We start from the raw sequence: 14196 nt of genomic DNA, 5'->3' as shown, positions 1-14196 counted from the left end.
TCATCTTGCAATCTCCAAAGTGAGCAAAACAGGGATTTAGTTATTTTCCTGATTCCTGGCAGTTTTACACTGGTTTATGTCATGAAAACTGGGTGTTTCATATTATTGTTTTCTATCACTGCAACATCAATTTTATTCTAATAAACATATGACTTTCTCCTTTCATCTAGAAAGCTTTTGGATAGCCATACTTCTAAGGAGCCACTCATTCCACAGACACCCACTTTAGGGGAGAACAACCACCACATCCTCAGTAAGAATCTACTAGAGCCCATGACACCAGACTTTGCTCTGAGCCATTCTGCAAGACCATGAGCTCAGGAACTGCTCCTCCAAGGGATGCAAATGCTTGCACATGGTCCATCAGATGGACATGGGTGTTTTAATTTTGATTTAAATCACACCTGTGGCAAATGCAAAGGCAATGAATCCATAGAAAGTGATGGCTGGTGGAACGGGTGAATGCATGATTCAATATAGAAAGGTTGTTTTGTTTTTAGACCAGATCAACAGTGAGGCTTTAACTTTGCAGTCTCTTCTTCTAAGCTATATCTTTCTATTGGGAAAAAATTTCTTTCAGATTTATTTATTCATTTATTTATTTATTTATTAACTACCTGTTCTTTGACTCTTTGCTCAAAGCCTGGTTGTTTCCGTTGCTATTCTGACAAAGGAAATGCACATTGCCTCTTTTTATGATATGTGGCTTCCAAGATCTTCTCTTGTTTGGGTGACATGAGTAGTGTGATGCCAGGAGCAGAAGGAAGACTGGATAGCACCTCTGGTCTTGTGTGTGGAGACAATTTTTATGCTTGAATGTCATTACATACTTTTAAATATCTAACAGCCAGATCATTCATTATCCTTGTCTCATGTCCATAAAATATATTAGCACTTTGTCTACCATGTGACACTACTGAGTTTTTACCAGAAGCTCTTATTTAGATGACAAGGGAACAAGTGAGCAAAAGCAGCATCTTGGTTGAAATTTTCTTTCTTTTTCCTTCCAGATCCTCAAGAAATTTGAATCAGCATAAAATGGAGTGTATTTAAGTATGCTTGTTATTCCCAGTAGATTAAAAATGCCACAAAGGATTGAATTTCACGAAAAAAAAAAAAAAAAAAAAAAAAAAGAAAAGATGAAGTGCTACTTTTTTCTCAGAGACTAAGATCTATTATAGCCCTATGGTGTTATCTATTGGATAGAGTGAGGCTCTGCGTTTTGAAGACAGTTCGTAGGTCAAAATATCATAATGTATCCTTGAAAAATCATTTCCTATACTGATTTCAGTCAACTCTGAATTTGTGTCCTGTCGTTTCATTTTCCTGTTTATGAAACAAAGGTAAATAAAAAAAATGAGAGAAGAAATATGATCAAAATATTCTGAAAACATTCTACACTTCACATTTTGGAAAAATCTTTTTATTGATAAGAATATATTTATACCAAGCTTTATTTTTTATATGCTTTTTGATAATTACCTGAACTCAATTTTTCCAGTTAAATCCCTTTCAATGTGGTCTTCATGGAAAAACACACAAGCCAAAATATACTATTCAAAAGAATACAGAAGAATAACATAAAACCTCTGAAAACACTGTGAGCTTTTTTTTTTTTTTTTAACATTCATTTAAACTATTCCTTTGCTGAGAATGTCTCCAACCTGGAGTGAATTTTTATAGACAAGCTATATGAAAATGGGGGTTTTAAATAGTTACAACCCCCTAACAATAACAACACAAAGACTGACACTGCAATAAATCACTGAGGCAAAGCCACATTTTCTGCTTCTGGAGGCGTGGGAGACCCTCAAATTTAGTGAGGATATTTACCCTCCCCCAGCTCACTGTATCTAGATGAGGAAGAAAGAGAGGAGAGGAGAAGATGGAGAAGTAGGAATCCAAAATACTCAGACCCCCCGAAACAACTGAGGAAACACAGACCAAGTGACTCCATTGGTGCGCTAACAGCATCTTAGCATCTTGAGTAACTGCATATTTTCTCTATCAACAACATCAGTTATTCTCTTTTTTTTTTTTTTTTCTTTTCTTTGTGTGTGTGTGTAATTATAGAGGGTGAAAATCAAGAAGGTGAAAGTGGTGAAGAGGAGGGCTTCGATTTGAGCTCTAAGTTAAAGCAGTAGCCATGGTAGCCATAGTCTCTGGTTAAGGTAGCTGTTCTGAAGATTCCAGAAATCCCTTTTAGTAAGGTTCCCAGACTGCTTCAATTCTTGCCCCCAGCTGCTTACTGAGGTTTGCATGACCAGCTGTCATCTTCACAAGAGTTTTGCAGGCAGCTACTTTTGATGCATCCAGTCATAGCCCAATGAGATGCAAGATCTTTCTAGGTGTGGATACCAAACCTTCAGTGAGAAATCACTGGGGCATCAATGACTGCTCCTGACCAATAAAAGGGGTTGTCAATACTTCATAGAAAAATGGAAGACCTTATACTCTTCCACATTCGGATGAGAAATAGAGTGATTCCCAGTACGGGTCTACTTTGTGAAGTGCCTATCAGAAAAGGAGGGTGTTGTGCAATTAGCACAAACTGCTCCTTGAATTAACAAAAAGGGCGTAGAATATTATCCCTGGGTTGCATCAAGCAAACAAAAAATGCAAGAGTCAAGGAGATCTCCTGCAAAGTGCTCAGCTTGGCAACATGCAAGCTTTCCAGGAGGCCCAACAAATTTATTATCCCCTCTGATGTCTTGTGTTCTGACAAAATCCAGAAAGCTACCTTCCCCTGGGACAGGGGATGAAGTGTTCTTCCTAAGCTCCTGATAAATCTGCTGCCCACTTGGAAACATGGGCAGGATGTTACCAGAAATGCTTTTGTTATGTAAATGAGCAAAACATTGAGACAAGTTGACAAAACAGTAATTATTCAGCCGGGTTGATTCTCTGCAAATGTTTCGGCATCAAGCCTGAGACACTAAGCTGAGGAATAAGAATCAAAGTAGCACTGAAGAAGGTGCCTCCCCACATGTATGTTGTATGTGTGCTGCTCTCAGGCCAACTGCTGCCATACCAGTGGGCAATGGAGGGAGTGAAACGGTACCTGTGTTATTCAAAGTACCTCCAAAATATTTTCTCATTCCACAGAAAATCTGCAGCTACAGGAATAAGTCCCAGCGATTTGACATCTTCAGTGAAATCTGGTGGAAACTGCACAACAGGTTAAGAAGGTTCCTGGGAGGACTGACAGACCAACAGACGGTCCTACAGAGCATGCAATTGCTTAAGCCTCATTTCACTTGGAAACCAGGTTAAAAACAAGCACACGGTGAAACACGAGCAACAGGAAACTGAACCCCCCTCTGAAGTACACAAATAATGCTGTGAAAAAATATATAATCCTGTAGCTGCAACCTCTGATCTTCTTTCTCTTCTTATTTTTCCTGTTACTGCTTGTCGTGCCATGTCTTTTATATATTTAAAGGGTAAAAAATGTGTGTGTTTGTGTTTCTTTCTTTCTTTCTTTCTTGTTTTGTTTTGTTTTGTGTTTCTATCTAGCACCTCCTGCATGTTAGATGGTAAAGAAATAAAGTACTAACAACCAAAAATGCCAAGAGCTGGAGAAAATCAGAGGATTCTGGATGCTCCTGTCCTTGAAAATTGCTTTGTCTGTGTGGAAAAATCCTTGCACCCCATTTTTCAAGCCTTTCAAGAGCAAGCCTTGCTGTGACTGCCTTTGCCAGGAATCCCAATTTTCTCCTCGCTGCCCACTCCAAGCCCGTGTGCGGGTGGGATGCTGTGCCAGCCCACACAGAGGGGAGCGGAGCACAGGTGGTGCCCACCACGGGCCAGCTTCTCCTCCTGCCCCAGCCCATGCAGAGGGACGGGACGAGCGCCAGAAGATTTGATGCCATTAGTGCTTGGCAAGGCGCACCCTGCGTTGCGAGAGGCAAGCTGTTGCTGGCCAAAGGGTATCCAGTCACCACAGGACTCTGTGAAGTTGGGGTATTTTTAGATACGCGGCGGGGAAGAATAGATTCCAGTTGTGGGCTGCTCTGACTCAACTTCTTCTCTTTGCACGGTCTAATAACACAAGCTCTGATGAAATTAGATTTGCATGGGCATTCTTGAAGCTTTATTTGGAATACTCTGATGACACAGGGGAGACAAGTTTGGTTACAGTGCCTAAATAACAAAGTCCATTTATCACTCCAAGCTGGAAAAGCCCTTATTTCTATCTCCAGATGGTCCACAATTCAAGTCTAGTTTTAAACAGACCTACTAACTTTGTACACAGCAGGGGCAAGAGTACAAGGGGACTACTGGATCTGCATAAAGAAACTGAAACTCACAACATCTACTTTTCCCACATCAGCCTACAAGGCTGGGTGTTCCCCTTCACTGAGGAATGCTGGTCAAATTTTACAGCGCAATCCTGTAAGATTTCACAAGTGCTTTAAATCCTTAGTCTCTGACATGTATTTGTAGAGCCAAAGAAAAACAATCAATTCTAATAATAAAGATTTTTTTTTTTTTTTGTAAGAATTAAAATGCATGTGATTCACCAAATGTTTAGAAATTCAGTATTCTCAATAATGCTGGGATCAAGCAATTATATTCCTTTATAAGATCAGGATACAGATTTAAAATAATAATAATAATAAATTTGAGTTCAACAGTTGCAGCTCATTTCTAATCTCCAATCCGTGGATTTGCATCTCTGCATGCCTTGGAAGATACACTCCTGGGCATGCATGTGCAAGTACAATCATGGATTTTTTGAGATACCTGGTGATATGTAGTGAAGTATTTGAGATTAGACTTGAGCCTTTAGTCTCTTTCAAGTGCTTAAATAACTGCCTCTTCAGGCTCAAGCCAAACTGGTCTCAAGAAGTAGTTGGAGAAACATTTTAAACTACATCTTCTAAATTCTGCTTCAGGACTGGCAAGCATCAGGCAAAAGCATTTTGTTCAGCTTGAACAGGAGAGTCTCCCCCTCCTTTGCTTAATATGTATCTGTGAATCTTACCACACTACTTTTGAGGTGGCCCTAGCCTTACATTTTTTGTGTAGAAAAAGGCACTGAAAAAAATCAGAATAAGGGAATCAAAATGTTTAAAACACCTTGGGACTAAATACAGGGATATTTCCACAAAGAGTAGAATGCAAGCATTCAAAATGTTTTTGATGCTCTTCCAAGCATGTTTGCTTATTTGGTCTTTAACTTTAGTCTTCTTCATCACCACAGCTGGCCTTGTCTTTTGATGAGCCTTTGCTATTAGGCTGTACTTTAATTTCTGTCTCTATTTAGAAACTCCAAACGTCACAGGCTCACTAGGCTTCTGCCCAGCTACATGATGCTTTCAGCTGGTCAGTGAATCTGAAAATGTGATTCTATGCCCTCATTTCTCTATTCAGGACAGAAGAAAAAAGTAGCATTCTCCTGAAACACAAGAGCAAGAGAAATTTGGTGAGGTTGTTCTGCTGCTTGCTATCAAATTTGAAGTTTTCATACATTTACTGAAACCTGCAGATCTCCATTATTCTCTACCTCTAGATGACAAACGTCCCATCGGAGGCAATGTGATGCCAGCCCAGCAAGGAATGGTCCTCTCCGGGTGGTTAATTAAGACATTTATCCCTCCCCTCCCAAATTCCTCACATTTCAATCTGTTTAATTCTCACAGGAAGACAAAACTAAAGTCAGGGAAGAGACATATTGTAGTACAACTGTGATGTTCTCGAAGGAAGGGTTCCATTTCCTAGTCTGGTCTGTATGCTGCTGTACAGAAAAGTTTGGAAATGTGAGGGACAGACACATGAAAATCTTTGCAGAATAAGACAAAAATTGGGTGAGATTTCCCTGTAAAGTGCCTTTTTAAGGAAGAATATGTTTGCAACTATTTTAAGTGTCTATTTGATTTTCTAAGCCTGGGATTTTGTTACAAGTAAAACAATATTTTTTTGGAACTGAGGACTTTCCCCTGGGACTTTTGCTTTTTGGAGAGCTGGTGTAGGTACTCTGGATCTACGGGTGCTTGTTCTGCTCCACATGATGCATATACCGCCCTCTGTGATGGGGAGCTCTGTGACACACCACATCTGTGTGACACTCTACATCTGTCTATCTGTCTGCAGGACAGGAGCCAGCCTGGGTTATTGGATATACAAAGTGGTCAGGACGTGCCCTACAGGAGACGAGGGCATCTAGGTTTAACTTTCAAAAGACTTTCTGTTGTCATTTCAGCATCCCCTTACATGTTTATTTGTTTGTTTTGCAAACACAGGAACCCAAATAAAGCTGTCCAGAGTCTCCAAAAAAGATGAATACAGGAAGCTTTGATTCCCACTTTAAAAGACACTTTCTGCGCAAGATTTTAAAGTACTCAGTCACAGTTGGCACGCCTAAGCTTTGGACAGAGCTTTCCCAGTTTCTCAAATAACTACACAAAAGTGATTGCTTAATCTTTTCTTCTAAAGTCTAATCAGGACAGGGTGCATTTTGGATAGGAATAATTCCAACACCCCCTCTTTTTTTTTTTTTTTTTTTTTTTTTTTGAAAAGTGCAAATGATTAACTTTCCTCTTTGTGCTGCTGTTCATGAGCACTGCATTTCCTCATTTTTGACACAAGTGGGATTAGCGGGGGTTTGTAACAAAGGCTTTTCTGACAGCCTGCGTAGCCCTGGCCAAACCCAGGAATACTGGGAATCCTGATGAGAAAGCCTGCTCATTTCTAGCCCAGTGAGGTTTGGAAAAGTATTTAAACTTTTGGAGCTTAACTAAACCTTCAAACCTTTGGGTATTGTCACACTGGGAACTGTGATAACTGCAGGTTTTATTATATGTCTTTCTCCTGCTATTTAATGTCCAATTAATTTCATGATAGGGCATATTAAAAAGATGCTTCGTGTATGGAGGAGGATTGCATTGTACTCTAGCCATTTATTGTTAAGCTACAGAGGATATTTTAAAATAAATAAATATTAGTTTGTCCTAGTTTTTACTTAAGAGAAGAGTTAAATAACTGATTCTTGTTTTAACTCCAGGACTTTAAGAAAATATGGAGCATTACTTTTTTTTAGAAAAAAACTAAGCGTTTCTCTGGGGAATAAATATCCCTCTGACCCCTGTAAAAATTGAGACACAAGGCCAGCATATGGAAATTATTTTCCTCTTGACCGTGACTTGCAAAAGAGACGCCTAGAAATATTGCCCTGTTTGTTGGTAGCAGCCTTGTTAAGCTTCTCCTCCTCCCAGTACAATAAAACGGCAGCACTTAACAGCCACAGCACAGCCATTATAAATGCTCACCTCTGTCTGTATGCCACTACAGAAGCTGAAATTCATATCAGCCCTGTGAATTAGTGCTGGCTGAGCTCTTTTTTTAAGGCCTGGGTCAGGTCTGGAGAGTTGTTGAGCGTGCCATAGTTTGTTGGCTCTGTCTACAACAGGGAGCTGCTCCCTGGGGCTGCTGCCTCCCGGCACTACGCTGTGCTCAGTGAGGCTCCATGCCTTGAGTAAGGCCTGAGCCTACACATTCCCAGGGAGTTTTCCAGGTTTTCAAAACTCAGTGGTGATCCCAGGCACCTGGGTGAATAACACCTTGCAGGACTGTGTCCAGAGGCAGCAGCAATGCAGAGATATGTCTGCGCAGATAAGCTGCCATGATTTTGCCATGCCCAATCAAGCACACCATCCCAATCCACCTCCTTCTCAAGGTGGCACTCAAACCTTGGCTGGAGCAAGCCTACAGACAGGGTGAAGCTTTTTATCTTGAAGATCCCAGGAATGCAGATTGCAGAACCCTAGGTCTGGGCAAGGTTTTCTTTGTAAAGAGGTGCCTTTTGGTTTACATCTTCTTGGGACTTCATGTGGCAGTGAACATCAAATGAGTGTGGAGTTCTCCACCTAGGAGTTTTCTGTATTAAGACTACTGCTGCTTCTTTCCCCTTATGATTTACAGTGATGGTCTAAGAGGAACTCAATGGCAAGAGGAATATTATCCATTAACGTGTTAAGCAAAATATAATGGGACATTTGCAATTTCACACCCTTCTTTCCTAAGTCACTCCCCACAGTAGTTTCTTCATCTAAAAATAGAAGGGTGATACTTGAATTTTCCTTTGTTCTAAAATTCAATTAATTTTTTATTACAATAATTAAATAATTAATAGTTGGACTTAAACTTCCCCAAAACACTCAGCTGCTGGGAAGACCTCATGGTGACCACATCATGTAGAACTGCTCCCTGCAAAACTTTTAAAACCATTCCAGCCTCCAGCATGAGCAGCAAGACTCAATTTTTGTGGTTGTCAGATGGAAAGGGCTCTACTCTGCTCAGAAACAGGCAAAGTGTTTCATCTACAGTGATATTTGCCTAAAAGATTTCTCTCTTCAGTGTTCACTCAAAAGCCTTCTGCCAGTTGTGTCCCAAGGACCAGCTGTTGGGAAATTCAGTAGGAGTGTGTACATAGAGAGAAGCATGAAAATTGTTTTCAATTTCTTCCAAACCAATTCTGGCATGAGATGAACATATATGGTAAGTCATATTTATAAAGGGTTCTTCATATGCAGTGCTGAAGATGTGTATGACCCCCTAACAGCAGTCTATTTGGCTGTGATATGAATTGCCAAATGTACTAACAGAACAACTTCTATGCTTTCTATTATTTTGATATTTTTGGTACCAGTGGTAGCCATAATTTTAAAGAATGGATTATTACTGTCAAAGAGCCAACATTTCTTAGAAGAGTCTGTGATTTGTTTGTTTGTTTTGTTTTGTTTTCCTTGGCCTTTGAATATTGGATAGCATAGGCTATAAAGCCTAGAGGAACCTACAGGATGACTGAAGCCAGGTCTTCCTTCCTGTACTAGTAGCAGCATCGCTATATGGTCCTGTTCATAAATGCAGAGCGTAAATTGAATATTTAGCCCAGCCCTCTTTCTTCTGGTTCTGCCCTCTTTGAAGTTGAACAAATGAAGGGTTACTTCTCAGGCACAGAAAAAAAAAATTGAGGTTGATTAACCATGGGCATGCATAATTTATGTGCAGTTTGAACATCCTGTGAAAATGGGCCAAAGATGTTTTTTAATAAATTGGGTTCTATGAATTCGAGATGATCTCTAGCATTTATTATTGCTCAAGAAGCCCAGGCAATATCACAGGTATGCAGCTCTATATATTTTCTGACTCAGTTTCCTCTCAGATAGCCAATTTAAACACTAAACAGTTTCTTCTGCCAGCATCACCACCAGAGTCTGCCTTTGCATTACACTACAGCTCTTCAGTGCTGTGCTGTGGTTTGTAGGAAGAAGAAGGGAGCATTGTAGGATTCCCATTGCAACTGTGCCTCTTGGAAGGAAACCAGGAAAAACGCCTTGCAAGCTTAACCTTAGTACAGGTAGCATGTTGCCTCTTCTGTGACAAACCTTGCATGTGCCTTTAAGAAACAAAAATTAATGCAAAGCTTATTACAATCCTGGTGGTTGCTAACGCTTTCTCTCTTCCACTGTCCAAGTGTCTGAATTTCAGCTTCAGATGAGCATGGCCTGCTGGGATTTGAGCTGCCAGTTTAATTAGTGTTCAGTAATTTCAATAATGAGTGACAATTCATTGGGGCTTTTAGGTTGGTCTTCTGTTCAGAAGCAAATCAATAATCCACAGTTTTTCCCCTTCTTTAAAGACAAGAAAGTGGCATGTGAGTTACATCAGATGAGAGAAAATAAATGAGGAAAAGCACAACTCCCTCAGTAACTTGAGAGGCAATTGGCTTTAATGGTGTGGGCAGCCTCCCCGGTTTGTTGATGTTATTGGATGAACAGAAAGGTCATTAGTATCTGGAAAGGGGCTCCAAAGATTCTCACAGTAAACAATTTGCCCTGGCTGTAACCATAGTGATTTGGGTAAATGAACACAGGTATACGGATTACTACTGTATTCCCCAGGCTGCCTATATTATTGCCTCAGAAGATATAAAAACAATTGAGGCTAATTGTATGAGAGTGAGTTTATTACAAACATAAATGGAAGGGGAAAAGAAACCAGATATATTGTTCAGAAGCTTTTTTAATCTCTTAATTTTATATGTACATGTGCACATATATATGGTGCCTGACACGCATCTGTGAGCGTGCTGGATCTCCATGTAGCTTTATACATGGAAACATGCGCTCATGCAGGCACTCACCAGCTCACTCACAGACAAAACCCCTCTGGAGCTTGTTTCCAGCCTGGTGTGTGGCCGTGTGGGGTTTCCTCTCCACGAGGAGGATGCTCCCAGAGCATCCCAAAGCTGCCCGGATGCAGCTCTCCCTCTCAGGCTCCATGCTGTCTGGTGCTGGGGTTGGGAACGGCGAGCACCACTGCAGCAAGAACCGCACAACCATTCCTGTTGTACCGGCTGGAGCCTGAGCACAGCACAACAGCTTGGAAGCAGAGAAAAATGCATTTACCCCGAGCAAGACAGCGGCGCGCTCCGCAGCACCAGCCCCTTGCTGGGGAGCCACAGATATCACCAGCGGCATCGCGCCGGCATACAGCAGCCGTGGTTTTTTGTAAAGTTGCATCGCTCCCTTTTGTTACAGTAACAAAGAGCCAGCCTTGGCGAGGGGCTGCGATTTGCGGTATACAAACCCATTAAAAAAACACAAATGAAATACCCAGCTGGGAAGGTCAAGTCTAATGAGGTGGTCTGTTGTGAGAAGTGGTAGCTCACAGCATCCCCCATGTAGGCCAGAGGTGATTCCAAGTGAACAGCTGCTTATAATTATTATAATCTGACACTTTTCATCCACCTCAGGTGCTATTTTTTTCTCACAAGAGAGCAGATTAATTGTATATCAACTGATATACATAAAAAAGGGTTTGATAGAAGGCTTAATAAAGTAACATTAAATAGGCGCTCCCACTGAAATTCTAATGTGTATATTCTTAATTAAATTCCCTTGTACAGTACAGTAATTCAGGTGCATTTGGATTCCTTTTTCCACCGCTGCATATAAAGTTTAAAATTATTGTTGCTATGAAACTGAAGGAAAATGGGAAGGGAGAAACCCCACAAGCCTGACCCACATAGGCCCCTCTTCTGGAGGGAAGAAAATCAGTTAATGCCGCATCTCTCATTCTGCTCCGCGTCTACGCAGGCCCGGTATTCTCATGTTAAAGAATACGCTCTCCCATTAGAATTTCAATAGAGCCCTGCTCCCAGGTGAAAAGGCAATATCCACATTAAAATGAAGATATTATTAAAAAAAAAGAAAGTACCATGTGCAGCAGTCTATTGACATCACTCTGGAGGGAAACTGTTGATTTAGAGGAGGAAAGGTAGCTGGGTATGTGTTTAAATTGAACATTTAATAGTACTGGTTCAGCTGCTATTTACTGGTGTACACGAACTAAACATGCAATGTTTACATGATTTTACAGCATCTTTTCTTGCAAGTCGTAAAGTATAGCCCAATATCATCCACAATAAGGAATATCCCAATTAAGCCTCTTCTCTAAATATTGCCTGAGTATCGTTAAATTGTGTGGTTTGTTGTGCAGAGGAAACTTTCTTTCCAGAGCATGCATCGCGCTGTGTGCAGCGTTTAATCAGACACGTTTAATACAACCGCTAAAAAAATGAATGGAATTTCACAAGTCCCATGACGTTTCCTATTGAAATGAATGAAAGACACATGGGGTTTGCTAGAGATGTCAGCCTGGGCCTTCAGAGACCCTGCTGTCTGCCAGCTCTGGCACCGTGTACTTGGTGTGTGCACGTTAGTGATGGTGAACCTGAAAAAATGGACATTGGTGTAACTGCTGTCATTCTCCAGGTGATTTACACAGGACATTGATGTTCCCATGTTCAAAAACACGCAACATGTTACAGTATATTGGATCAGCTTGAGTTTAATTTGGCTTGCTTTGCTGTTATCTTAGAGGACCAGATTTTTCTTCACATCGTTTCAGTAACAAACTGAAAATGATAAAGCATTTCATAAAATTGTTTCATTTTGCCCCTTCTACTCCGGGTTCTAGCATACGGGATCTTTGAGCAACCCTTTTCTCAGTAGCATTCCCAAGCTACTGGGAAAAACTTTGCACCTACTCTAGTCCTCTGGCCAAGACCCTGATATCCTCACATCCACGTGAACACAGACAAATTCACATGAATCTGTAGGCATGACCTGAGCTTACCATGGAGTCATTAGGTCAGTGTTGAGCCTTCAGCATATGAGGAGAAATGTGTTTATTTTGCTAAACTTGAGCTCAAAACTCAGAGTTAGAGAATGGCCTATTGTGGTGAATGATACATTTCAGCCTAATCCCAAACTTCCTTAGTGTTTGGGAGAGGTTGCCTTCTTCTAATAATTATTATTTACTTCTAATTAAATCTTGAAGGTGTTAAGTGATTTTCAAAAATAAAGAAAATACTTTCTAGTCCCTTAAAAGCTTTAGACTGGAGAGAGAGAGAGGTAGCATTATTGAGGTAATGTTACACCGTATTTTGATAACAGCAGTTTAATGAACCCCAAATACCCACAGCCTTGCCATCATCGGTTGAGCAGTTCACATTACACATCAAAGCAGAAGTAGGACTTGCAGAGAGATTTTAATGTTTTTGCAATTTACCCCAAAATGTGTATTCAACTCAGACAGGTACTAGATCCTATAAGAGGGTATTTGTTCTCTTTTTTGTATGACATGAACCTTTAGAAACCATCAACTTCCTCTCCCAAATGAGCCAGGAAAAGAAGAAAAAACTTCAAAAAGAATTTATGATCCAACAAGATCCTGCAGGGAAAAAACATTTGGTCTGTCCCTTACTCGACTTGAATGTGCAAAAATATTTATTGGAGAAAAAAAAAAAAAAAAAGAAAGAAAAAAAAAAAAAGAAAAGAATAAAAATCAATCTAACATAATTTGTTTACCTTATACTTTCCAGTTCGCTGTGCTGTGTTCACAGAGACACACACCTGAGTTCTGAAACTCCACCCACCTGCTTTTGTCCCAGACATCAATGTTATGGCCAAGACTTCTCCAGTTGTGTTTCCTTTGAGCCCTTCAAACCTTCAGCACAGACAAGGGGGAGATATTACACAGAGACAACGGGAAACTGTGCAAGTTGTTGCGCTGCAGAGCATGAAGGAAGGGCTAAATATAGTGATCCTGTTTTCTCCTCTAAATTTTACAGCTTTTTTATGTCTCGTGGTGCAGTTGGTAACAATCATGTGGGGTCAACCAGGAGGTGCATCGTGCCTTTCCATCTGCATTTCATTGCATCAGTTTTCTTAGATATTTACCACTAGAAGGCTTTGGTACAACCCATCTGACAGTAACAGCTTTCAAAACTTTTTTTACAGGTAAAAATCTAGCATAGAACCTGATTGGTGTTGAATTACCTGCTGCAGCCCCTTCACCTGGCTCTTATGCTGAGTGCATCTAAATACTTCAGCTGGATGGGGCAAAAACCTGCTGACATCATCCATGAACTCTGTGCTCAGATTTTCCTGTAAGCAAATACTGAAATAACCATGGGAGAACAGCAGTTAGATGAGGAGAAACACTAAGATCCTGATTCAGCAAAAGCTTTTACAAAGGTATTTAAAGTTAAGCACATGCTTAAGTGCTCTGCTGAATCAGGGCCTAAGGGAGGTCTTGTTATCTATGAAAGATTTCTAAGTGGGAAAGTGGAGGAAGAAAGCAAGGTGTACAATTACACAAAGAGTGTAAATAGAAAAAGAGACGTGGGAAAAGTTTTTGGTATGAGGTTTTTGTTTTATCTTGCTGAAGAAACTCAACAAAGGTGCACAGAAACTAAGTACAAGTGGCTGGTAACATTTAATCACAGATACAACAGAGGGAGCTGCACTGGGAAGTACGTGAACTGGCATTTGGACAAGTGAAAAGCAGAGTAAAACTCTGGTGCTGTGAATGGAAGGACAAAATATTCCAGGAAAACAACAAAAACAACAACAACAAAAGGTTATGAAATATTAACGTTGCATCAGCAAGGTATCTTCAGCATTGTCTCTAAAATACTGAGGGGGAGAGATTAAAAAATTGCATCCTCTGATGTTTAAATTGGGAGCAGGGGCACGCTTGAGGACTGAATTCCTCTGAAGTATAAGAGGCTTATGGTCAGAAGGCAGGAGGAGTAGCAGGATGAGGCCTTTAGGCAAAGCCAGCCAGTGCTGAGGTCCTCACAGTACCTGCTTTGTGCATTGCACCCCCATCAGCATCGCTGCC

This window comes from Anas platyrhynchos, chromosome 6 (genome assembly GCF_047663525.1).
Source record: "Anas platyrhynchos isolate ZD024472 breed Pekin duck chromosome 6, IASCAAS_PekinDuck_T2T, whole genome shotgun sequence".
Lineage (NCBI taxonomy): Eukaryota > Metazoa > Chordata > Aves > Anseriformes > Anatidae > Anas > Anas platyrhynchos.
This window is presented reverse-complemented; position numbering follows the sequence as displayed.